Below are 27,110 nucleotides of genomic sequence, written 5' to 3' on the forward strand. Positions count from 1 at the left end.
CCCTAGGATCTGCATCACCAAGTCGGCCCTAATTACTGACCACTGACAACTGCAGAGTCACATTCCCATCCAGAATGAAAATTTCTGACCTACTCCCCTCCACTTTCTGAAGCCTTTTCTCATTTTGATGCATATTGATTTGTGCTAATGGAAATTCCATGTGAAAATTCCAACTTGCCAAAATGAGTCCATTCTCCCCTCTCTCAAAAACAGCCATTTAAAGAAAGTATAATCACTTTTAACTTAAGAATGACAATACATTCATGCCAAGGGGGTGGGGGGTGGGCGATGAAGAGGGATGGACTGAGAGTTTAGGATTGGTAGACACAAACTATTACATTTAGAATGGATAAAAAACAAGGTGCTAAAATATAGCACCAGGAACTATATTCAGCATCCTGTGATAAACCGTAATTTGGAAAAGAATATAAAAGAAGAATGTATATATATATATATGTACAACTGAGTGACTTTGCTGTACAGCAGGGATTGGCACAACACCTTAAATAAGTTATACAGTAAATAAATAAATAGAATGATAATATATTTAAAATTTCCTTTCCTAACATGGATGTCTGAGCAATATACTAAGATACAAACATTGTATGATATGTTCTGATGCTGTTTGTGAATTAGAATTATGCCTTGTTAAAAAGCATACTATCAAGTTTGAATTTGCCTAAAAGCCACAGTTGTGTAGCAACCCTGAAGAACACATGCTACTATTCTTGTGCAGCAGAGGCTCATAGCTGTCCTCCCGGATACCCACTGTCCCTTTCTTCTAAAGAAATAGAAGGCATAGCAGGGCTCATGGCCGCATCCCTGCAGATTACATTTTCTAGCCTCCCTTGCAGAGAAGTATTCATGTGATTGGTTCTGAGCAACAGAATATGAGCCATACGATGTTCGCACCCTCTAGGTCACTTTTCTCAAAGGAAAGGAGATTGTCCTCCCTTTTCTTATTCCCTATTGCCACAGTAATAGAAACTCAAGCAGCTATCTTAGCTGGAAGATGGAAGATGTGGGGTAGAGAGGGCAAAGTGATAAAACAGAAAGAACAGTTATCGCCAACATCATAAAGCCATTTTATCAGCCTTGGTCTGCTTATGTTCTGACCAGTATAGATGCGAATTAAATAAACTGTTATTTTCACCAAACCAGTATCCTAATACATCTCTTAAAGCACTCTGAACCCAACCACTATCTTTAGTTGTGATACCTGTTCCTTACACAGACGGCACCATGGTTTTCTTTCATATGTGTGTACACTGACACATTCTCTTATTGGAGGACAATTGCTTTACAGTATGTGGTGGTTTCCGCCCTGTGTGCGTGCTCAGTTGTGTCCAACTCTTTGTGACCCTATGGACTATAACTCACTAGGCTTCTCTAGCCATGGGATTATCCAGGCAAGAATACTGGAGTGGATTACCATTTCTTCCTCCAGGGGATCTTCCCAACCCAGGGATAGAACCCAGGTCTCCTGAATTGCAGGCAGATTCTTTACCAACTGAGTCACATGGGAAGCCCAGTCTCTGCCGTACATCAATGCAAATCAGTCATAATTATATATGTATATACATATATATATATATAATATCTCCACCCCCATTCCACCCCTCTATATCGTCACAGTGTGTCAGACTGGCCTCCCTTTTTCAGCAGTAGCAGCAGCCTCCTGCTGCTGCTGCTGCTAAGTCACTTCAGTCATGTCCAACTCTGTGCGACCCCATAGATGGTTGCCATTTCCTTCTCCAAGGCATGAAAGTGAAAAGTGAAAGTGAAGTCGCTCAGTCGTGTCCAACTCTTAGCAACCCCATGGACTGCAGCCCACCAGGCTCCTCTGCCCATGGGATTTTCCAGGCAAGAGTACTGGAGTGGGGTGCCATTGCCTTCTCTGTGCAGCCTCCTGCTAGTTATCTATTTTACACATGAAAGTACATATGTGTCAATACTTCTTTCTCAGTTTGTCTCCCCCTCTCCTTCCCCTACTGTGTCCACCAGTCCACTCTCTATGCCTGTATCTTCATTCATTCTCTGTAAATAGGTTCATCAGTACTGTTTTTCTAGATTGCATATATATGTGTTAGTATATATTTTTCTCCTTCTGACTTACTTCACTCTACCTCACTAAAACTGACTCAAATTCACTCCTTTTTATGGCTCAGTAAAATTCCATTGTATATATGTTCTACAGATTCTTTACCCATTCATCTGCTGATGGTCATCTAAGGTTGCTTCCATGCCCTGGCTATCGTAAACAGTCCTGCAATGAACACTGGAGTACATGTGTCTTTTTGAATTGTAGTTTTCTCAGGGTATATGCCCAATAGTGAGACTGCTAGGTCATATGGTTGTTTATTCCTAGGGAAACATAGGCAATATACTCTTTCACATAAATCACAGCAAGATCTTCTTTGACCCACCTCCTAGAGTAATGGAAATAACAAAAATAAACAAATGTAATCTAATTAAACTGAAAAGCTTTTACACAATAAAAGAAACTATAAACAAGACTGAAACAAAACCCTTAGAATCGGAGAAAATAATTGCAAACAAAGCAACTGACAAAGCATTAATCTCCAAAATATATAAGCAACTCATACTGCTCAATATCAGGAAAACAAACAGCCCAATCAAAATATGGGTAGAAGACTTAAACAGACATTTCTCCAAAGAAGACACACAGATAGACAATAAACACATTTTTTTAAATGCTCAGCATCGCTCATTATTAGAGAAATCAAAACTACAATGAGGTACCACCTCACACCAATCAGAATGACCACCAAAAAAAAAAAAAAAAAAAGCTACAATCAGTAAATGCTAGAGAGGATGTGGAGAAAAGGGAACCCTACTGCAGTGTTGGTGGGAATGTAAATGGGTACAGCCACTATGGGAAATAGTACAGAGATTTCTCACCCTGGGTTTCTTGAAGGGAATTTCTCACCATGTTTTTAGCACCTACTGTCAGTGTTTGATGTCAGTCTGATGTTCACATTACTCTTTTAGTGTGGTTAGGATCAACTTTCTCAGTCCCTGAAATTAATTTCTATAATAAGCAATCCATAAAAGGCAGCAGCCTTCCCACTCTTCACTTAGGGCATCCTACAGAAGGAGTATGCATCAGCTGCCGCTGCTGCTGCTGCTAAATCACTTCAGTCGTGTCCGACTCTGTGCAACCCCACAGATGGCAGCCCACCAGGCTCCCCCGTCCCTGAGATTCTCCAGGCAAGAACACTGGAGTGGGTTGCCATTTCCTTCTCCAATGCATGAAAGTGAAAAGTGAAAGTGAAGTCACTCAGTCGGGTCCGACTCTTAGCGACCTCACGGACTGCAGCCTACCAGGCTCCTCCGTCCATGGGATTTTCCAGGCAAGAGCACTGGAGTGGGGTGCCATTGCCTTCTCCGAGTATGCATCTGACTAGCATCTATCTCACCATCCAAGATGGATCTATCTCATCCTCATCATCCCTCCATCAAGAAAGGTAGGACACACCTGGGAACTTTCTTCACATCTTTTGGAAAATAAGAACCATATCTTCACTTCTTCCAGACTCCTGAGGGTGAAGAGAAAAATCACCATTTTATAGTTCAGGAAATCAAAATCCATGACTCCAGGTAACATAACAAAATACTTAGGATAAAGTTATCAGGTCAGGTTTTGTAGGTTCCTTAAAATAAAAATTCATCACAATGCTGATGTAGATTCATCAATTGTAACAAAATGCACCACTCAGTGGAGGATGTTGATAATGAGGGTAATGCGTGTGTGGGGGACAGGGGGTATGTGGGAACAACCTGTACTCTCCTCTCAAATTGTCTATGAGCCTAAAACTGCTCTTTAAAATAAAGTCTTTTTTAAAAGAAATATATACATATGTGCACATGTGCTCAGTTGTATCCAACTCTTTGCAACCCCATGGACTGCAGCTTGCCAGGTGCCTCTATCTATGGGATTTTCCCAGCAAGAATACTAGAATGGATTGCCATTTTCTCCTCCAAGGGGTCTTCCCAACCCAGAGATTGAACTTGCATCTCTTGTACACACACACACACACACACACACACACACACTGTTATAAAAGAAACTAAACTCTCTCAATGTTGTAATAGTCATTACCACTTACAGAACGAAAATGATAGTTGGCTCAAAGGTAATAATGATCAAAGAGTCAGCAGCCAAAAAACACACCGAGAAAACCCAGTAAAAACTGAGTCCGCATAGAACTGTTCCGTCCAAGGTGTACGTGTGTGTGCGCTCAGTTCACACGACTGAGTCCACAGTCATCTCTTTGTGACCCCATGGACTGCAGACTGCCAGGCTTCTCTGTCCGTGGAATTTTCCAGGAAAGAATACTGAAGCAGGTTGCCATTTCCTTCTGCAGGTGACCTTCCCAATCCAGCGATCAAACCCAAGTCTCCTGCGTCTCCTGCACTGGCAGGTGGATTCTTTACTGCTGTGCCACCTGGGAAGCCCAACTCTGTCTGTCCTACATCAACCTCTAATCTCACTCTAACCAAAAACCCAATTAAGAACATACATATCATTAACCCATTCCACATGCCAGGTAGTTTTTTTCTTATTTCAGTCACAGAAACAAAAATGTACTTCCTTAAGTAAAAGCTTTTTTAAAATGAAAACTTGCATTGTTTTTTTTTTCCCTTCACTGCCTCTGCATTGTCTAATAAAAGTGACTTGAGTGTTTTGTTTTGTGATTCTTTAATTCCTAAGTGTGGGATTTCCCATAGGCAGAGTATTGCAGCTGTGACCATTTATGAACAGAGCACATAAAATGGTGCCATAAGAATAAACAACAAACAGGTATCACTTTCCTCTAACACTTGAAAGAGCACATCATTTCATTTAAAAAAAAAAAAAGACAGTATTACACAACATAGGGATTATAGCCAACATTTTATAATAACTATAAATGAGCATAGCCTATAAAAATTGTATATCACTATATTGTATACCTTTAACATTAACATTGTACATCTACTATACTTCAAGGTTTTTAAGGAAAAAGAAAAGAAAGGGGTTTTAACACTATTTCAACTCTTTGGCTTTATTAGCAGCACAATGTAAGAGTTCTAATACAAAGCACCTATGTTTTCACAAATTGAACTTCCAGTAGTGAAAGTATTTTATCATACCCTCCAAGAGCTAAAATTTAAATCATATCTGGCTTAAGGTAATTAATATCCATCTAGAATTTATGTTCCACAGAGCATATGACATATCCCTGTACAAAAAATGAACTTTAATAAACGGGACATAGGCCAGGGGAAAGCTGTATGATAAAGGCAGCAAATGATTGCTCAGGCAGGTGGAACCTATTTGAGGGGTAGTGGCTGCTCAACCAGGCTGAACAAACAGTCTTTTAGGGGACCAACCAGAGGTGACCACCAAAAGAATTTTCCACCAAACGCCACCATTTTCAGTCCTTTCTGATTAAGGACCAAAATAAAAGCTTTGGTAGTTGTTTCATTTCGATCATTTAGAAAGCCCCAAATAACAGCTAAGAGCTTTCTATAAGCATGCCAATGGGGAGGGAGAAGGAGGAAAATTACAGTTGAAATTATATCCTTTTGAGAGCCAGTTAAGCCACTAATTCACAAGCAGGTCTCAAGGCTGCTATCTGACCCAGAAAGCCACAGGTGAGGAATTCATTTTAGGACTGATTACATGAACATCAAATCATTCCATTTTTTTTTTTTAATGGACTTTTCCCACACTTTTTCTTTATACAACTGAACGACGGTCCCAACCCAGGGACTTGAACTTGGAAGTGGAAAACCTTCCAGTCTGAGCATTGAAGAGTGTCACTAGCCCTTGCATATCTCAGGCAAATCATTACACCTCTGGATTTTGCCATTTCCCTACCTGCAAAACAAACAAAAAAAGACCACTTCCTACTTCCTGTTATGATTAAAAACAACAACAACAACTAGGGTAAGTCAAGCTCAAAAAAACTTTCAATATGGTATATGACATTCAAACAGCCAGTTTGGGGGTAAGAAGAGGGAGGGAGGTTCAAGAAGGTGGGGATATATGTATACTTACGGTTGATTCATGTTGACATATGGCAGAAACCAACACAATATTGTAAAGCAATTATCTTCCAATTTAAAATAAATAAAGTTTAAAAAGAACTTAGAAATAATCTCTTCCATTTAGTCTATTTACAACACAGAAAAACTCCTTATATAATCTATTCAAAATAATAAAGAAAAAAGTTTGACCCTTTCAAGTCATAGAGAATTATTTGCTCTAGACAGCCTAGTCTTCTGGATTAATGTCCAAGAGGACGGGGATTTTGTGTTTTGCTGTGGAGTATATCTTCAGCACCAAGAACAGTGCCTAGCCCATAATAGGTGCTCATTACATATTACTATTAATAGATGACTAAATGAATAAACAGCTGGCAAAGAATCTGCCTGCAATGCAGGAGACCCCAGTTCTATTCCTGGGTTGGGAAGATCCACTAGAAAATGGATAGGCTACCCACTCCAGTATTGGGCTTTCCTGGTGGCTCAGCTAGAAATGAATCCACCTGCAATGTGGGAGACCTGGGTTGGATCCTTGGGTTGGGAGGATCTCCTGGAGAAGGGAACTGACTACCCATTCCAACATGCTGGCCTGGAGAATTCCATGGACGTATACAGTACATCTTCTTCAACACCTAGAACAGTGCCCAGCCCATAATAGGTGCTCATTACATATTAGAATAGATGAATAATGAATAAAAGTTTAGCACTCAATAAATGTAGGAATGCTTTTTTTTTAATTTTAGCCATTTCAGGTGGAGATTTCCTTAAAATGTATAGTAGCACCCTCTCTTATCTTCTTAAAAAGATTATAAAGACCGTAATAGCACACTCCGCCAACAGCAAAGGGTCACCTTTGTGTACATCAAATATTTCAAAGATGCCCTCTGTGTGCTTTAAAATATTAAATCACTACAGAATTTTTAATGCAATTTTTAGCTCTTTCATGCTTTTATCACGTTTACCACCCTTCCCTTTCTGTAGGGTTGTCATTTCTCCCTATTGTGAACGGCCTAAAATTGGCCATTTCTGAGTTATTATTTGATTAAAAGCCAGTCAACCACAACTTAGCAGAGTGTCTCAAGTAAGAGTACAAGGCTCTAAGAGGTAAGGAAATGGGGCGAGGAGAGGGGGCTCTCTGTTCGCAAGCACCTGTTTCATGGACTCAGCCTACACTGAGGAATCAGCCTGGACTGAGGCCTTCCTAGTACGTGCTGCTTTCAAAGAGCAGAGTGAGTCCTTAAACTGAAGCAGCTGAATTACGAGGAACCTTCCTAATGCTGGAGAACTAGCATTTTTAAATAATATGTTAAATAGGAATGACCTAAAGCTTCCTAGCTAGCCTGTGGTTTGAATGCCCATGGATATTAAATCAGGCCCCATTTTACAGGATCTTAGATTAGTATCGGTTTGGGAAAGAAATGTGACTCTTAAATAAGAAATGTACATTAGAAAAAAAATCTAACAGTTCCATGAAAAATCATTAAGCTTTGAGGCATTGTTTCTTGATCTGGGTGCTACTTATACAGGTATGTTAGAGAACACTTAGGTGTTCTCTTCTGTATGTATAGTACGCTTCAATAGAAAGTGTTAAAATTGCCAGAGCAGAGTAATAGTTTATCCTTGCCCTATTCTAATGTAAACTGGCCTTTCATAAGCAATAAAGCACAGAGAGTTTGAACATGGAGATAGAAGCCATAAGACTCCTCTCTCCAAATAAAGATCCACTAAGAGGAACACGCTACTCATAACCAGAAGGCTGTTGCCTGGGAAACTGGAGCTGTAACTACTGCAGTCACACCTCAGGAACAAAGATGGCCAAGATCTATTTCAATTCTTAGATGCCTCGAGGAACCACAGATGACTGTAACTATGGAGGACAGCCAATCTGTAGTAACGAAGAAGCACATGCCCGAGTTAGAGAAGCTACAATTGTTAAAGGGAAAAAGAGAGAGGGGCAGGGAAGAAGGAAAGAGAAAACAAAATTCAAGTGCAGCAAGTAAAGCCCAATCTAAGAACTGCACAGCTGCAAGGCTACAGGTTTCATTCATTTCAGCCAATCCACCCTCTTTACCTTATGGTGACCCCATAACAGCACCTGCCAGCCCCCTGCCAGGAGTAGGGAGAACAAAGCTGAGTAAGGCTGACCCTTTCATAGGGAAAGGCAAGCTCAGAGAAGTGCTCCACTCGAGGTACAAGTGCCCTGGAACAAAGTAGCAGAACCAATTATCTTCCGTATGAAATGGGCATGGGAGGCTTCAGAGAGAAGGTGGCATTTTTTAAGCTTGAATTCAAAGAATATGTATGATCTCCCCAGGATGAGGCCGAGGAGGGGCATCTCAGGCCAAAAGAATGACAGATACAAAGGACAGAGGCATGCCACAGCCCCATTCTGTTTCTCACCAGGGTGGCTACTGCAATTTGGCAGGGAGGGGGAAAATTCCCCTTGGAGACAATGTCTCACACGCTGCAGGATGTTTGCCATCTCTGACCCCAGCCGCTATTCACTGGCAGCAACTCCCAACCATTATGATAACTAACGGAATGCTCCCCCACGTTTCCAAATATACCAAGGAGTGAGGCTGTGCTACTGCTCACAAGCGAGAAGACCATGAACACAAGAAAACAGATGTGTGGCTGGAACAGGGGTTGGGGGGCTGGTAAGACGGGAGCTGACGATGAGACGCAGGTGAGGACCAGAATGAAGGGCTTCACATCCCTGCTAAGGAGTCAGGCTCTCTGCCAGACTTACAGAAGAGACAACAGTCTCAGAGCAGTTATGTGGGAGGCCAAGCCAACAAGACTTGGCAGCTAATGGGCTATGAGGAGGTGGAGAAGAAGGAAGAATGGAAGGATAAAGAATAACCCCCACAGTTATAAGCTGGGCCAACTGAGTAAACAGCAGTGGCACTAACCAAAGGAAAGAATAGAGTCTGAGCAGGGCTGGAAGGGGATGGAAAGGGGAAGTGGAAAATGAGTCTCAGTCTGAAGCTCATAAGGTATATCCAGGTGGAATGTTTAAAAGTAACAGACTTCTGGGTTGGAAGTAAGAGAAACCTTGGCATTTAATTGCAGGCAGTGTCTAAGCCATTCTTCGAGGGGGTTCCAAAACAGGTGTTCCCCAGCTTGCTGAACAAGCAAAGGAGAGGTGCAGACGGAGTACCTGGAGCCAGGGCAACACAGCAGAAACGAGACCCGAGTGGGCAGAGACTGAGAAAAATGGAGCCGGCTAGCCTGGTGGAGGCGAGCGGACTAGCAGTGGAATTACTGAATACAGGTGGTTTGGAACCAGCTCCCATGCTGTGCCCACAGGCACCCTTTCACGTGATTCTTGGCACACATTAGGACAGTGGCTTTCCAACTTATTTGCCTGGGATTCACAGTAAGAAAATAATTTGACATCTCAACACAAGTCAAACACAAACACATGAGGGCTGCTTACATGTGTGCACTGCAAGCTGGGCAGCTGTACAGGGCCACACACTCAGAGGAGCCTCCTCTTGGTTACTTCTCTGCCGCTGCCATCTTGAAACTCCCACTGACTTTTTAACAAGAGGTACAGTATTTTCATGTTACATAGGATCCCATAAATTATGAAGCCAATCTTGATACATACAAATACATTTAACAAAAGTTCCATAAAACAGTATCTCCCAAGTACATGTGGTATAAAATTATATTTTCTGTTCTATTTTTCTTTTAATACAGTCCCAGCCTGTTACATTGACAATCCACTCACAGGTTGCAAATCACAGTTTTAAAATACTCTCTGGGTCTAACTCAGTTCTAAAGGTTTGTTTGTTTGTTTTGTTTGTGGTGGTGGAAGGGGTATACAGATTCTTTTGAAAATTTATATTCTCTTTCCTCCACAAGGAATTTGAGACAGTATACAGAAAATAGTGAGGGTAATTGAAGACAAAGGAATTGCTGAAATTAACCAAGTGAAGAAGGAGGATTGGATTCATGAAGAAGGAAGGATTCATTCAGGGAAGGATTCATGAAGAAACAACACTGAGTTGGGAGGCAGGGGACTGAGGAGGAATGGTCAGAAAGGTAAAATGAAAACTAAGAAAAAATAGGCAAAATCAAAGGAGCACAAGAGCTTCCAGAAGGAAGTAGTCAACGAGGTCAAGAGGCCCAGAGGATATCAGGCTGAGGTGAGAGTTGCAACCTGAGGTCATTGAGGATGAACTACATTAGTTTCAGGCCATGTGAGAGAAGTGTGAGTGCTGAATGCCAAGGGGCCAGGAGGCAAAAAAGCGAAAAAATCAAAGAACACCAAAAGAGAGAGAGAAAGGAACTTAGTGGGAAAGTAGACTAGGGGAAATTTTTTCTAAGAATTCTGGGAGGTTTTAGGGTGACTAGGAGCTTCCATGGTGGCTCAGAAGATAAAGAATCTGCCTGCAATCAAGGAGACCCAGGTTTGATCCCTGTATCTGGAAGATCCCCCGGAGAAGAGAATGGCAACACACTCTACAGTCTTGCCTGGACAATTCCACGGACAGAGGAGCCTGGCGGTCTGCAGTCCATGGGGTTGCAAAGAGCTGGACATGGCTCAGCAACCAGCAACTGTAGTTTCACCTGGAAGCCCCACCCTCCACAATATTAAATATGTAAAAATATGCCCACCTCCCACACTAAATATACATTACTTTTATTTGCATTATAACTATATATTGAAATGAGCTGCAAAAGACTAATTGACATACATGCTATGTTTTATAGACATTTGGTTAAACGTAATTACTTTTGACTTTAGCTTTCTTTCAGTATTCAAGAAGCCAATATAAACTTTTTTTTTTTCTGATTTCAGACATTTTTAGGCCTTTGAAAAGCTTATTGGCCCCAGGCCCATAATTTTTTAAAGATTAATGAAGGCTGTGTGTCGGGGGTTAAGGTAAGGCATCTGGAGAGACTGAAGAAAGACAAAGTCTTATATGATATTATACAAGTTTCAATGCCATTCTTCCAAATCATCTCACCCTTTCCCTCTCCCACAGAGTCCAAAAGCCTGTTCTATACATCTGTGTCTCTTTTGCCGTCTCAGAGGGATGGTATGGGGAGGGAGGCGGGAGGGCGGTTCAGGATTGGGAACACGTGCACACCCATGGCAGATTCATGTTGAAGTATGGCAAAACCAATACAATATTGTAAAGTAAAAATAATAATAATAAAGAAAGACAAAGTCTTTCTTCCCAGAGGCAATGGCCTCTGATAGAGACAGAGCTGCTACAAAATGTCAGAAGACGCTGGGTAGCCCACTTTCTTTTAATGGCAAATTTGATGAATAAGCAATCCAAGGAAGAGAAATATAGAAGGTCAATGAACATATAAAAAGCTTCCTAACCTCCTCAGCACACAGGGTAATTTCCATTTTTCATATAATGGACTGGTGAAATGTGGAAAGACTAATAATACCTAAAGCTAAGGGCGAGGGGTGGGTATGAGGAAGCAGAGCCTCTGAGACACTGCTGGGTGGAGTGTATGGCACTATAACTTCTAAGAAGGTCATCTGGCAGGCTCCAGTAAGGAATAACTCAGAACATGAATCTAACTTCCTCACATACATCACCCACTTCAGGCTGTCTCCCCCATCCTGCGATCTCGGCATAAGTTTACCTCCTGAAAGGGGCCTTTCCTCCAACACAGAACCTTGCTTTATTTCACTCATGCCCTTATGTCTGCTATTTCTTACTTTCTGAATTGCTTTAGCTGTTTAAGCAGAGAGCACCGCCCTCTCTCCCGCCTTTCCACCTTCTTCTCTCATTCACCTCCTATTCCCAGCTCTGAGGGGCCTGTAGAAGCACTACCTGGACCAATAATTTTCACTGCAGCATTGTTTTAATGACAAAAACTGGAAATAATCTGAAAGCCCATCAATAGGGGAAACAGTTGAATAAATCATGATATGTCCATACTATGGAATAATAAAAATAATAAAATAGCTTTTTATGAAGCTTGAGACTGACCTGGGGTGGGAGAGATGTTTATAATACATTGTTTTATGGATAGAGCAATTTATCACATTTTTATTTAAAAGGAAGAGAAAAAACCATGAGGTAAATACAACTGTACATGATTGAATAAGCACAGAGAAAAGGAAGGAAGGAAACACACACAATGTTAATACTGATGGCCTTTAGGGTATGATGCTATTGCAGGGGACAGGAGATTTCATTGCTACAGTGAGCTTATATTTTGTAATTTTAAAAAATTAAACTATTTTAAAAGAATTCTGGCCTCAAGAATATTAAACTATCATACATTGTGTTTATTTCACCTGTTGGAGACTCTTGAGAGTCCCTTGGACTGCAAGGTGATCAAACCAGTCAATCCTAAAGGAAATCAATCCTGAATATTCACTGGAAGGACTGATGCTGAAGCCGAAGCTCCAATACTTTGGCCACCTGGTACGAAGAGCTTACTCATTGGAAAAGACCCTGATGCTGGAAAGACTGAAGAGGAGAAGGGGAGGACAGAGGATGAGATGGTTGGATGGCATCACCGACTCTGTGGACATGAGTTCGAGCAAGCAAGATGGTGAAGGACAAGAAAGCCTGGCATGCTGCAGTCCATGGGGCTGCAAAAAGGAGAGGACTGAACAACAACAATTCTAAGGGTTCACTGGACCTGCCTACAGCCAACCTTGTAACCTAATTTCCCATCTGATTTGTGAAAAAGCCAAAATTATTCCAACACACTGTAGCAGAAATGCCATGCCTTTTATTAAAGACCGTAGTTCCCCCTGGCTGACCTGAAAATCATCTGAGAGTCTTTTTAATAGGCCACTGAGAGTCTAAACTGCCCAGCAACAAGAAAGGAAGAGAGCACAGAGTCAAGGGCCCACCTGTGTGCATGGTGGCATCTGCTTCCTATATGCCTGTCAGGTTCCCAAGGCAGCCACCGATTCTCCCACAAGTTTCACTTGGCTGGAGCCTGGGAAGTGGTATCTGGAAAGCCCGAGACACTCTTTTCAAGAGGCCCTAAATCAAAGGCCCTTGTCTCTGCCAGAAACAACCTACAAGGAAAATCTTTATCACAAAACAAGCTCTCAGGCATGTCAAGGATTTTTCTAATTAATTCCTTAAGCTGATCAAGTGATAAAAGCTGGGAATTTAAAAGGACTCAGATATTTCTACCTCACTGTGCTAATCTACCTGTAAGCTACTCAACCAACCATGAAAGAAACAGTATGAATGGGACAGGCTTTAGCACACAGCATGGGGCACAGCACCTCACATCAACCAAATGAATGGGACTGAATAATAAACCAATGAATGAATGAGAATTGTGGAACGCAAGTGGACATCACTAAGGGGGCCTGACATTTAGAAGGGGTAGAATCCAGTCCTCACTGAGACACTAGTTATGTACTTAAGCCAGGGAAATTGCTGAGTTTCCTCATCTATGAAATGGAAATGATGCCTATCTTCTAGAACTACTATGCCGCTCAAGTGAGGATATACATGAGGGACTGTGGTAGATGGAGGTAAGCTGCCCAGATCCCTCTTTGGGGAAGAACTTGCTGCCCAGCTTCGGGAGCATGGTCAAAACAAGGCCTTCAGCTGCCCACTCCTTCAAGGTCTGCCCTAGGGCCAAAGAGATGCCTCCCTGAGATCATGCCCTTTCTGCAGGACCTGAGACAATCCGAGTCTGCTGACTGAAGCCCAGTAATTCTTTCCCAAAGCAGGACACTGACTGCACGTATTCACTGCAGAGTTTTCCACCAGGTTGGCTGAGGTCTTTTCAAACCCTTCTTTTACCCAATCCTGCTTCCTTCCCTTTCTGAGTACCAGTCTCTAATGAGCCCCAAACTCCATGTAACTGCTTCAAGACAACCCAACCTGCAACAAAGCCCTTCTGTTGTCTAAAGTAGCTCAGCGCTTCCATAATGTCACAAAGAGCAGACGCCAATTGTGGCTTAGGAAGAAACAAAAATCACACTCATAAAACTTTTATTTTTCCATATGTGCCATTTATGTCAAAATATTCCAAGTCTGGCAATTCATTCATATTCACCACATTTGTACAGAATATCATGTCCTCAGGGCAAGCTGCTAGGGGCCGTAAGGGCTCTGCAATGATTATAGTTGGAGCTGATGCCTATCTCCTTGGCTGTGGCTCCTGGTAAGGTAGCACTGTCCCTAAAGGCTTTGGAATCGTTTTCGTAAGTAGCTTTTGGTTGTAACACTGATTATAGAACTCTGATGGCATCTGGGAAGGGTGGGAGCAGAAATGCTAAATTCCTACAATGTTCCAGAAGGTCCCTCTAGATAATGGATTGTCCCATGTTCCACACAACTTTCATAAAAGAGAACAAAAGTTTATATAATCATGTGAATCTAGATCTTAATACTGCATTTCATAAAAATATTTTTGTTCGGTTTTAAATACATTGAATTTTCTAAGAATTTAATTATCCTATAAATCAAGGGAAAGATATACTTAATTCTATCCAGAATTTTACCAAGAGTTTTTTATCATCTCCAAAAACCGTGACAGGTTTAGGAGTGTCACAATTAATGAGTTACCTGTATAATATTGGTCTATATTTGTAGCTATCTTAGTCTTAGTGATAAACATAAAGACTTATTTAGCCCTTATTTCTAAGGTTTTATATGTAGTATTTTTGATTAGCCACAGCTACGAGGGAGAGTGGGGACACCAAGCCATCGCCTAGCCTGGGGGTGTAATCGTAATGTCAGGCACATGATACTAACAAAGAGCTATGGAAATTCAAGAAAGGGAGAGGCTAGCCTGGGGGAAGGGTCATAAAGAGGGTACACTGGTGTGGGGATCTGAAAACCAATGCTCCTAGGAGCCTCATCTCCAGGGAGCATCACTGCAGTAGCCCTTTACATACATTCAGTTCAGTTCAGTCCTGTCCGACTCTTTGCAACTGAATGAACTGCAGCACGCCAGGCCTCCCTGTCCATCACCAACTCCCAGAGTTCACTCAAACTCACATCCATCGAGTCGGTGATGCCATCCAGCCATCTCATCCTCTCTCATCCCCTTCTCCTCCTGCCCCCAATCCCTCCCAGCATCAGAGTCTTTTCCAATGAGTAACTCTTCGCATGAGGTGGCCAAAGTACTGAAGTTTCAGCTTTAGCATCATTCCTTCCAACGAACACCCAGGACTGATCTCCTTCAGAATGGACTGGCTGGATCTCCTTGCAGTCCAAGGGACTCTCAAGAGTCTTCTCCAACACCACAGTTCGAAAGCATCAATTCTTCTGCGCTCAGCTTTCTTCACAGTCCAACTCTCACATCCATACATGACCACAGGAAAAACCATAGCCTTGACTAGACGGACCTTAGTCGTCAAAAGTAATGTCTCTGCTTTTCAATATGCTATCTAGGTTGGTCATAACTTTTCTTCCAAGGAGTAAGCGTCTTTTAATTTCATGGCTGCAATCGGGGGCCCCAAAAAATAAAGTCTGACACTGTTTCCACTGTTTCCCCATCTAACTGCCATGAAGTGATGGGACCAGATGCCATGATTTTTGTTTTCTGAATGTTGAGCTTTAAGCCAACTTTTTCACTCTCCACTTTCATTTTCATCAAGAGGCTTTTGAGTTCCTCTTCACTTTCTGCCATAAGGGTGGTGTCATCTGCATATCTGAGATTATTGATATTTCTCCCAGAAATCTTGATTCCAGCTTGTGTTTTTTCAGTCCAGCATTTCTCATGATGTACTCTGCATATAAGTTAAGTAAGCAGGGTGACAATATACAGCCTTGACATACTCCTTTTCCTATGTGGAACCAGTCTGTTGTTCCATGTCCAGTTCTAACTGTTGCTTCCTGACCTGCATACAGGTTTCTCAAGAGGCAGGTCAGGTGGTCTGGTATTCCCATCTCTTCCAGAATTTTCCACAGTTGATTGTGATCCACACAGTCAAAGGCTTTGCCATAGTTAATAAAGCAGAAATAAATGTTTTTTTGGAACTCTCTTGCTTTTTCCATGATCCAGCGGATGTTGGCAATTTGATCTCTGGTTCCTCTGCCTTTTCTAAAACCAGCTTGAACATCTGGAAGTTCACGGTTGACATATTGCTGAAGCCTGGCTTGGAGAATTTTGAGCATTACTTTACTAGCATGTGAGATGAGTGCAATTGTGCGGTAGTGTGAGCATTCTTTGGCATTGCCTTTCTTTAACTCCATCAAAACACACAGCTGTGGAGAAGGAAATACAGCCCACTCCAGCACTCTTGCCTGGGAAATCCCATGGACAGAGAAGCCTGGCGGGCTACAGTCCTTGGGGCCGCAAAGAGGTGGACACGACTGAGCACACACACATACACACAAGGATATATTGTACAGTGCAGAGAATAGAGCCAATATTTTGTAATAACCATAAACAGAGTATAACCTTTAAAATTTGTGAATCACTATATTGTACACCTGAAACATACAGTTGTAATTCAACTATACCTCAATTAAAAAAAAAGTCACCTCTCTGTTAAAGAAATTAAAAAACAACAATAACTTCACAGCTACCCTCTGGTAAATACTATTCCAGTCCAGATCTTTCAGAAGAAAAGACTGTGGCCCAAGGAAGACAGGTAACTTAAGGTTTCAAACTCAGCTCTTGCAGCCCCAGAGGACAGGGTTTAACCATCCCACTAACACTGGACCTGGGCCCAGTGGAAATGGGGTGGGTTTAGGGGAGAGCCCAGGGAGTGTGGTGAAGAATGATTTCTATTCCAAAGCTGCATTTGCATCTTGTTATTCGCCTTCTCACCAATTCTGGATGACAAAAAGATACCACTGTGAGGAGAGATTCTGAGCACATATTGTTCACATAAAGCTAGAAAGACTCTAGGAGAACAGAAATTCAGGAGTCACAAATGCTAATAAGCCACGAATCACAGAAAAGTTACTTAACTGAGGCAACTGCAAAATGGCAGGAGGCTTGGAATTAGAAGCTGTTTTCCTTCCCCTGATCTAGCAACAGGACAAAGCTTCTGCTTAATCAATTCCCACCTAATCAGAGAGCCATCTTAACACTGTCTCCCTGAGCAGCAAGTTAGCCTAATAGTGAGTGACTGTGGGCTTCCCTGGTGGCTCAGAGGTTAAAGCGTCTGCCTAGAATGTGGGAGACCTGGGTTTGATCCCTGGGTCGGGAAGATGCCCTGGAGAAGGAAATGGCAACCCACTCCAGTATTCTTGCCTGGAGAATCCCATGGAGGGAGGAGCCTGGTAGGCTACAGTCCACGAGGTCGCAAAGAGTCGGACACGACTGAGCGACTTCACTATGGTGACACTATGGTACCAATCAGGAGGGCAATGGTGGGAAGGCCGGGGATGGAAACACGTTAGTGCTAGAGGGAGGGGGAAAGCAATTGGCTAGTGCTAAGGGGTTAAGTGGTGGTTAACTAGCTGTTAAACTGCAAAGTGCTAAGTTTCCCCATTCTAAAGCAGAAACTGTCAACAATGAATAGAAATGAAGATGAAATGCATCAGGTTCTATCTTTATTCTTACACCCCAGGTATGCATACAGGTAGATACAAAATTTATTTTTAACACTATGAAGGGAAAGATCAAGGCTCTTCATATGCCAAGTCAAGCATTTCTCAAACTCAGACACTCTTTAGAATCACTTAGGAGCTTGTTAGAATCACAGTGCTTGCAAGTCACTTCAGTCGTGTCTGACTCTATGGACTGTAGCCCTCCAGGTTCCTCTGACCATGGGATTCTCCATGCAAGAATACTGGAGTGGGTTGCCAGCTTGAAGGGCTAATTTCCTCCTACCCAGGGACTGAACCAGAGTCTCTTTCATCTCCAGCATTGGCAGGTGGGTTCTTTAGTGCCACCTGGGAAGTCTGTAGTCCTAGGTGGAGCCCTAAAATTTACCTTTCTTAACAAGTTGCAGGGGGTGCTGATTTCGCTGATCTAGGGACCACACTTTGAGACCCCACTGCTCAGAATGTCTTAACAGCCATTTGGAAGTGGGGGCAGGGGATTGAAGGAGCAGCTGAAGGGTGGATAAGGAGAGAGGCTCTCTCAGCAAGTAATGGAGGGTACTCTTAATAACACAGGAAAGCATCTACATACTTTTTAAACCAGTGATTTGTCATTTCATTAAGATTAAAGAGGCTATAACTATAAGCAATCAAGTAATGCCTGCCACATGTCTGTGGAGAATAAGAACAAAATGGCAAGGAAAACAGTGGTGGCCTACACTTTTCACAGATGTGCAGTGAGATTGCCTAATCAAAGGGGTAGTCAGAGTATGTCACAAGGGATGAGAGGTACCAGGCCAGAGATAGCTGAATGGCTGCTTCTCTGTCTGCAGGACCCTAAGGAAAATTCACTCCTTCCCTGTGTCAAGCGGTATTCCCACCATGACTGATAATCCCAGGACCACGGTTGGAAGATAATCAAGCTTCTGCAATGAATAAAATCTTGGTCTGACCAAGATTCAGCACCCACTGGTCACAATCAAACTTCAGGTTCTCCTGGATCACCGTTACACCAACCCAGCAGGTTGAGTAGGACTAAGGTTGTGTAGAACTAATTATCCCATGTCTCACCACGGGCAATAAGGATTTCTTCTGCTTAGATGGACCAAGATTAACATCAATGTATCACACCCTGTTCCCGTGACTCCCCAACTTCCAGATGCATTGTCCAGAGACCAGATGCTTCTGGAGGAATGTTTCCAATCAAAGCACTGCTTTGTGACCCCAGCTTGTATTAACCAAAGACCAAAAGCCCTCTGCCCTTCAGCTCTCACCCTCCATCTTTTTCTCTTCCCTCAGTAAGGGTATGTGGGTCAGCAGCAAGCAAGTACTTCAAATCTCCGAGGCAAAGACCTTTGGCCTTGTAGAAGTTAAGAGCAGAAACAGGTGGTGTGGTCTGGAGCCAACATTCAAGAGAATAAAATACCGAAAACTCTGAGAGAAGAATCTCTCCACATGGAATTCTTATTTACATTTCATGCAGTCAGCGGTTCTCCAGTTTTTCCACACCCCTTCAAAGACTAGGTTCTCATATTGTGTGCTGTGAGTAGATCAGACTAACAGGGTTTTGCTCTTATGGTTTTAGGCTGGGTAAAATTTCATAACCGCATGATTGAAAGGCCAGAGCTTAGCAGTGCTGTATTTAAGAGTTAATCGTATGTCCATCATTCAGCCCACACATCAATATGTTATCCATGGGATTTAAGAGAAGCTGGTGATAAAACATTTCCCTCTTCTAACAAGGGCCAGGGGGCCCATAAGGAAGGGTCAGTTCCTGATACAAGGCCAGGGGCCCACTTGTATACGATAAAGATGTGTTACTAACTGAACAATGCCTCAAGACACAGTATCACACAGTCAAGGCAGTAAATAAGCCATTGGTGCTCTACACTGTGGTTAGATCATTTTTCTTAAAACACTACTTTGCACAAATCCGAACTCTGATCAACTATTCCATGGCTCCCCATTGAACCCAAACCCCTTAGCATTTTTTCTAGGGTGCTGCCCATTCTCTCCAATCCATCTGCCACTGTCTCCTGTGCAAACCCCTCCTCTCCCGTCAACTGCTGACATCACTGCTCTTGGGAAGCTAGCACAGAACTTTCTTTTTCTCTTATTTCTGGCCTCTGTCTCAAATGCCCTCTTCCTCCTTCCTCCCAGCTTGTTAAACATTTACCACTGTGCTTAGTCGCTCAGTCATGTCTGACGTTTTGCAATCCCATAGACTGTAGCCCGACAGGCTCCTCTGTCCATGCGGATTCTCCAGGCAAGGATACTGGAATGCGTTGCCATGCCCTCCTCCAGGGGATCTCCCCAACCCAAGGGTCGAACTCAGGTCTACTCGCACCGCAGGTAGAGTCTTTACTGACTGAGCTACAAGGGAAGCCCCAAAAATTCCTCCCACAAGACATTTAAAAGCCAGCTCCAATCTCATATCCTCCACAAAGCTGCTTTTCAGAAGATCGTCTTCCCTGGATGCTCTCTCCCCCTGAGTTGCCATGATAGTGATCAGCTGGCACTGGATGTGCCGTGCACGGTGGGATTTTATTCCCTTATCCTGGAGCCACCTCAGGTGGACTGTGCAGCTCCTAGGCACAGCCTCTCACACCGACTTCCCTAGCATCTCACCTGCTCCCCTCCCACAGCGGATGTTCATGAGAGGCTTCCTGCCCTCACTCTTCAGCAACCACCACAATCTGGGTCCTCCCTGGGACTTAAGGTTTATGAGATACTTCTGTCTTTAAATCATCTTATTTCTCTTCCTCGCTGTCCCATCATTGCTCTCTTTTAGCCCGAGCACGTGACAGGACTGCCAATTCATTCTTTTCCTACCGTTGTCAAATAGCTTAACGAGTGTTTAATGCAAAAATCCTAAGAGGCAACTGCTAGGTTGTAAAATCACTTTGGGTCCCACGGGACTGTGTTCCGTCTGCAGACAGGAAACAGACATCAGGAGGAAGAGATTAGCATGAAGGAAAAGTAGGCTATGGCTCCTCTCCACCCCCATCAGCAATCTCTCTACAAAACAAAAAAGCATCTGGATAGAACCTGGGCAAATATTGCTGAGATCAGAAAACTGTACACAAAACGAAAGCACAAAGGGTTTGTAAGAGGCAGATTTCACTCCCCAACCCCCAATCACCAAAACTCAATAAGAAAACTAGCAGTGCTCCCTCAGCACATCTGTTTTCAGTTACCTGTGCTGAACCACAAACTTAACAGAAAGGGAGAGATTTCAAGCTGACCTCATAGTTTAAGGTCTGTCAGGGCAGAGCTCGAAGGCCTTGAGTGATGGCTGGACAACATCCATGATCTTGACAGGCCTCACGGAAGACAGTCTGATGGACCGGGAATTATGCTGTTGACTTGATTGCTAAAAAAAGTAACAGCCTCCGAAAGGTAGTAGCATCATTTAAGAAACATACCTACCCAGTGTTAGTCAATCACCAATTAAGACATTAATCTTACCAATTAGCAGTTATGTTTTCGATCAATACCCACCATACACAGCCTTTCTTTATCACAGTAGTACCCCATTCACTGTTTCAGTTACCTGAAGTCAACAGCAGTTGCAAAACATTAAATGGAAAACTCTGAAATAGACAGTATATAAGATTTTAATTTTAAACTGAGCACCGTTCTGAGTAGAGCAGTGAAATCCAGCCCTATCCTGCTCTGTCCCTCCTAGGAATGAATCATCTCTTTGTCCAGGTTATCTTTCCAGCCAGTCACTTAGTAGCTATCTGGGTTATCAACTGTCAGAGTATCGAAGTGTTTATGTTCAGGAGGCCCCAGAGTACAAAAGTAGTAATGCTGGCAATTTAAATATTCTCTTATTGTGCCTAATTTACAAAATAAACTTTATCATAGGTATGGTATATTAGAAAAAACACAGTCGCTACTATCCACAGTTTCAGGCATCCACTGGGCGTCTTGGAATATTTTCCCCCACCGATAAGGGGCAACCATTGTGCTCTATCTTATCTATCGTGCTACTATCTTAATAAACTTCTCCAGCTAAGATTTTGGTTTTATTTTTTAAAGTCTTTGAAGAAAAAAGAGGAAATTTACATGTCCAACCTCAGAAATGTTTAAAAAAAACATTTTCTATATAACTAAAAAAATTATTTTAAAAAAATTTAAGAAATGAAAAACTCTGACTACTAGAATGTTCTTTAAATTAAAGTCTTGAGTCCTGGTTCTGTTCACACATTCTTTCTCTAGACTCATAAAAATATTTCCAAGAATAATATTCCCTTCCTTTCAGTGAATTGAAGATACAGAGTACTGCCCACAAGTCGATGCTGGAAAATAGGAAAAGTAACAGTGTTCCTCATTTGATAAAACCCTTCCGCATCTGTTGCCCACTTAAGTTCGAGAATACCAATACCACCAAGCTACTCTTTGAAACAGTGCAATACCGGAAATCTTTCCACACCAAAATCCTAACCCCTCCCTTATCAGAGAGCAACCTGACCTATTCTAGTCAGATGCAGTGCGCAAGCCTTACTTTCACCTGCTTACTGCTCCTTTATTGCTACAAAAATGGTTGCAAGAGGGAAATGCAATTTTAAAAATCCACTTCAGTAACAGAGGTTCCAATGACTTCATTGTTACATTAAATTTGTCTGAGAAACCATCCCCATAAATTGTTAAAATATATTATTAATACATATGATATGAGATACTAAGATGTTTATTGGATAATTATTGCCATCCAGGTAATTTATTTGTTGAACTTTTCAACAGTTCAGTTTAATCACTCAGTCATGTCCTACTCTTTGCAACCCCATGGACTAGAGCACGCCAGGCCTCCCTGTCCATCACCAACTCCCGGAGTTTACTCAAACTCATGTCCATTGAGTCCGTGATGCCATCCAACCATCTCATCCTCTGTCGTCCCTTTCTCCTCCTGCCCTCAGTCTTTCCCAGCATCAGGGTCTTTTCCAATAAGTCAGCTCTTCACATCAGGTGGCCAAAGTATTGGAGTTTCAGCTTCAGCATCAGTCCTTCCAATGAATATTCAGGACTGATTTCCTTTAGGATGGACTGGTTGGATCTCCTTGCAGTCCAAGGGCCTCTCAAGAGTCTTCTCCAACACCACAGTTCAAAAGCATCAATTCTTCAGCGCTCAGCTTTCTTTATAGTCCAACAGTTAGGTTTCTTATTAAGAATACAGTTATTTTCTATTTACTATGCATCCCAGGTGGCACTAGTGGTTAAAACAAACAAACAAAAAACCCACCTGCCAATCCAGGAGATGGAATAAACTCAGGTTCAATCTGGAAAATCCCCACGGAGAGAGGAGCCTGGTGGGCTACAGTCCATAGGGTCACAATGAGTTGGACACAAATAAAGTGACTCAGCACCCAGCGCACTAGCAACTGTTTCACTTAATTTCTACATGAATTATTTTATATAGGAACATGGAGATCAACACTGAAATTTCAGTAAAACAGGTATTGAAAGACATACTTTTCAAGACCTAGGGCTCTGCCCAGAGACTGGCATGAAGTGATAGGACTCAATTTGGAAAATGAATTGCATTCCATTTGCTTGTTCTTAGAGCAGCCATCATAACAGGGTTTCTTTAATTTTATAGTCCTCACTGCAAAAAAATCTAACTAGTGCAGTTTCATGTTGCTTGGGTCATATCAGAACAAGGGTAACCAAGCTCTAAGACAGAAGTTAACAACTTCTTACACCAGTCTCTATGTGCTGGCAAGAAAAATTAACCTATCCCGTGGGGAGGGGATAATTTAAGTGAAGCTTTGTGCCTTTGCTCAGTCGCTCAGTCATGTCTGACTCTTTGCAACCGTATTGGACTCTAGGCCTCTGTCCATGGGATTTGCCAGGCAAGAATACTGAAGTGGATTGCCATTTCCTCCCCCAGGGGATCTTCCCGACCCAGGGACTGAACCTGTGTCCTGCATTAGCAGGCAGATTCTGTACCATTGAGCCACCTGGGAAGCCACCCAAGTAAAGGTTAGAAGCTTGCAAAAAATATATTTCTAAAAAAATATTTCTATGATGTTTCCTTCTCTTAGGAGGAAAAAAAAGCTACCAGGGACTCTTCTCAAGGAATTATAAGTAAAAGTTTCTAAACAGATACAGAATACCACTAGCTAATGTGCCAAGTAAAAATCTGAAAGACACTGTTTTTATTTCATAAAAGCAGAGACCTATGATGCATTCACTGCCTATAAAAGTAGTTGGTCCTTTCCCTGATCATCCTTCTGGCTTCTCCTCTCATTTGGAGAGATTACGAACATTCACAGTTTTAACCACATCTATTGCAATTATTATTCTTTCCATTTCAAATATTTCCTCTTCACTCTCCATAAAGGTAAAGAAGGTAAAAAGCTGGGCTCAATTCCTTTCTTCCCAGCCTTCTAAAATTCAGGCATCATGCCTTCTGTTTTACCTCTCAACATCCCAAGGTAGCCCTCACATCTGCTAAGCACATCCAGAACCACATCATGCCACATCAAAACCACTCCAAACGCCCCAGTATAACACTCTAAACTAAGCTACCTGCATCCAAATGCCAAACGCATACTCCAACTTAAAACACACACTGCCACATACTCTGTACGAGCCCAGTACTAGAAACTGTCAGGTTTAGCATTCAAGATACACACACTCCATCAATAACTGCCCCTCACTGCAGCAGCCTCTTTCTCTAATGCCTCCAAATAAAAACTTTCATCATATTAATAAAACATGATAGACACTGCAGTTTCCATATATGTATATCAGAATCATTTTAGTGAGCTTTAGACAGAACACTAACTTAGGATGAGCACCTTCCACAAGTCTTATAATATAGACTATACTAGATCCAACCAGTCCATCCTAAAGGAGATCAGTCCTGGATGTGCACGGGACGGACTGATGCTGAAGCTGAAATTCCAATACTTTGGGCACCTTATGCGAAGAGTTGACTTACTGGAAAAGACCCTGATGCTGGGAGGGATTCGGGGCAGGAGGAGAAGGGGAGGACAGAGGATGAGATGGCTGGATGGCATCATTGACTCGATGGACATGAGTTTGAGTGAACTCTGGGAGTTGGTGATGGACAGGGAGGCCTGGCACGCTGTGATTCATGGGGTCGCAAAGAGTCAGACACAACTGAGCAACTGAACTGAACAGAACTGAATTGAATGGACTTAATACGTACAAGATCTTTGAGAACAAACACAAAAAATATGTCCTTTTCATCACAGAGGGCTGAAATGCAAAAGTAGGAAGTCAAGAGATACCTGGAGTAACAGACAAGTTTGGCCTTGGAGTACAAAATGAAGCAGGACAAAGGCTAACAGAGTTTTGCCAAGAGAAGGCACTGGTCATAGCAAACACCCTCTTCCAACAACACAAGAGAAGACTCTACACATGGACATCACCGATGATACTGAAATCAGATTGATTACATTCTGTGCAGCCAAAGATGGAGAAGCTCTACACAGTCAGCAAAAACAAGATCAAGAGCTGACTGTGGCTCAGATCATGAACTCCTTATTGCCAAATTCAGACTTAAATTAAAGAAAGAGGAAAAACCTCTACAACATTCAGATATGACCTAAATCAAATCCTTTACAATTATACAGTGGAAGTGACAAATAGATTCAAGGGATTAGATCTGTTAGATACAGTGCCTGAAGACCTATGGACAGAGGTTCATGACATTGTACAGGAGACAGGGATCAAGATTATCCCCATGGAAAAGAAAGGCAATATGGCAAAATGGCTATCTGAGGAGGCCTTACAAATAGCTGAGAATAGAAGAGAAGCAAAAGGCAAAGGAGAAAAAGAAAGCATACCCATTTGAATGCAGAGTTCAAAAGAAAAGTAAGGAGAGATAAGAAAGCCTTCCTCAAGTAATCAATGCAAAGAAATAGAGGAAAACAACAGAATGGGAAAGACTAGAGATCACTTCAAGAAAACTAGAAATAGGGAACATTTCATGCAAAGATGGGCACAATAAAGGACAGAAACGGTATGTACCTAACAGAAACGGAAGATATTAAGAGGAGGCAAGAATACATAGAAAAACTATACAAAAAAGATCTCAATGAACCAGACAACCACGATGGTGTCATCACTCACCTGGAGCTAGACATCCTACAATGCAAAGTCAAGTGGGCCTTAGAAGTATCACTACAAACAAAGCTTGTAGAGGTGATGGAATTCCAGTTAAGCTATTTCGAATCCTAAAAGATGATGCTATAAAAGTGCTGCACTCAATATGCCAGCAAATTTGGAAAACTCAGCAGAGGCCACAGGACTGGAAAAGGTCAGTTTTCATTCTAGTCCCAAAGAATGTTCAAACTACCACATAGTCGCACTCATCTCACACACTAGCAAAGTAATGCTCAAAATTCTCCAAGCCAGGCAGGCTTCAACAGTACATGAACCATGAACGTCCAGATGTTCATGATGGATTTAGAAAAGGCAGAGGAACCAGAGATCAAATTGCCAACATTCGTTGGATCATAGAAAAAGCAAGAGCATTCCAGAAAAACATCTACTTCTGCTTTGACTATGCCAAAGCGTTTGACTGTGTAGATCACAACAAACTGTGGAAAATTCTTAAAGAGGTGGGAATACCACACCATCTTACCTGCTTCCTGAGAAATCTGTATGCAGGTCAAGAAGTAACAGTTAGAACCAGACATGGAACAATGGACTGGCTCTAAACTGGGAAAGAAGTATGTCAAGGCTGTATATTGTCACCCTGATTATTTAACTTCTATGCAGAGTACATCATGAGAAACACTGGGCTGGAAGAAGCACAAGCTGGAATCAAGACTGCCGGGAGAAACACCAATAACTTCAGATATGCAAATGACACCACCTTTATGGCAGAAAGGGAAGAGGAACTAAAGAGCCTCTTAATGAAAGTAAAAGAGGAGAGTGAAAAAGCTGGCTTTAAACTCAACATTCAAAAAACTAAGATCATGGCATCTGGTCCCATCACTTCAAGACAAACAGATGGGGAAACAATGGAAACAGTGAGAGACTTAATTTTCTTGAGCTCCAAAATCACTGCAGATGGTGATTGCAGACATGAAATTAAAAGGCACTTGCTCCTTGGAAGAAAAGCTATGACCAACCTAGACAGCATAATAAAAAGCAGAGACATTACTTTGCTGACAAAGATCCATCTAGTCAAAGACATGATTTTTCCAATAGTCATTAATGGATGTGAGAGTTGGACTATAAAGAAAGCTGAGTGCCAAAGACTTGATGCTTTTGAATTGCGATGTTAGAGAAGACTCTTGAGAGTCCCTTGGACTGCAAGGAGATCCAACCAGTCCATCCTAAAGGAAATCAGTCCCTGAATATTCATTGGAAGGACTAATGCTGAAGCTGAAACTCCAATACTTTGGCCACCTGATGTGAAGAGCTGACTTATTGGAAATGACCCTGATGCTGGGAAAGATTGAGGGCAGGAAGGAGAAGGGAACAGAGGATGGGAGAACAGAGAAGGGAACAGGGGACAGAGGATGAGATAGTTGGATGGCATCACCGACTTGATGGACATGAGTTTGAGCAAGCTTTGGGAGCTGGTGATGGACAGGGATGCCTGGC

The 27,110-nt window shown here is 42.3% G+C and overlaps 1 protein-coding gene across 7 annotated transcripts in view; it reads right to left on the reverse strand.

Moving 5' to 3' along the window:
* The window catches only part of ANKRD44 (ankyrin repeat domain 44), a 313,666-nt gene that overhangs the window by 260,979 nt on the left and 25,577 nt on the right, over positions 1 to 27,110 (reverse strand). The window contains exon 1 of one of the 7 annotated variants that reach the window (XM_060410152.1): positions 1 to 27,110. This exon is cut by the window's left edge and continues 34,831 nt beyond it; it is cut by the window's right edge and continues 6,490 nt beyond it. The exons of the other annotated variants lie outside the window; for them this stretch is intronic. The gene's annotated coding sequence lies outside the window, so the exon portion shown is untranslated. 7 annotated transcript variants of the gene reach the window in all.

This window comes from Ovis aries, chromosome 2 (genome assembly GCF_016772045.2).
Source record: "Ovis aries strain OAR_USU_Benz2616 breed Rambouillet chromosome 2, ARS-UI_Ramb_v3.0, whole genome shotgun sequence".
In the NCBI taxonomy this organism is placed as follows: Eukaryota; Metazoa; Chordata; class Mammalia; order Artiodactyla; family Bovidae; genus Ovis; species Ovis aries.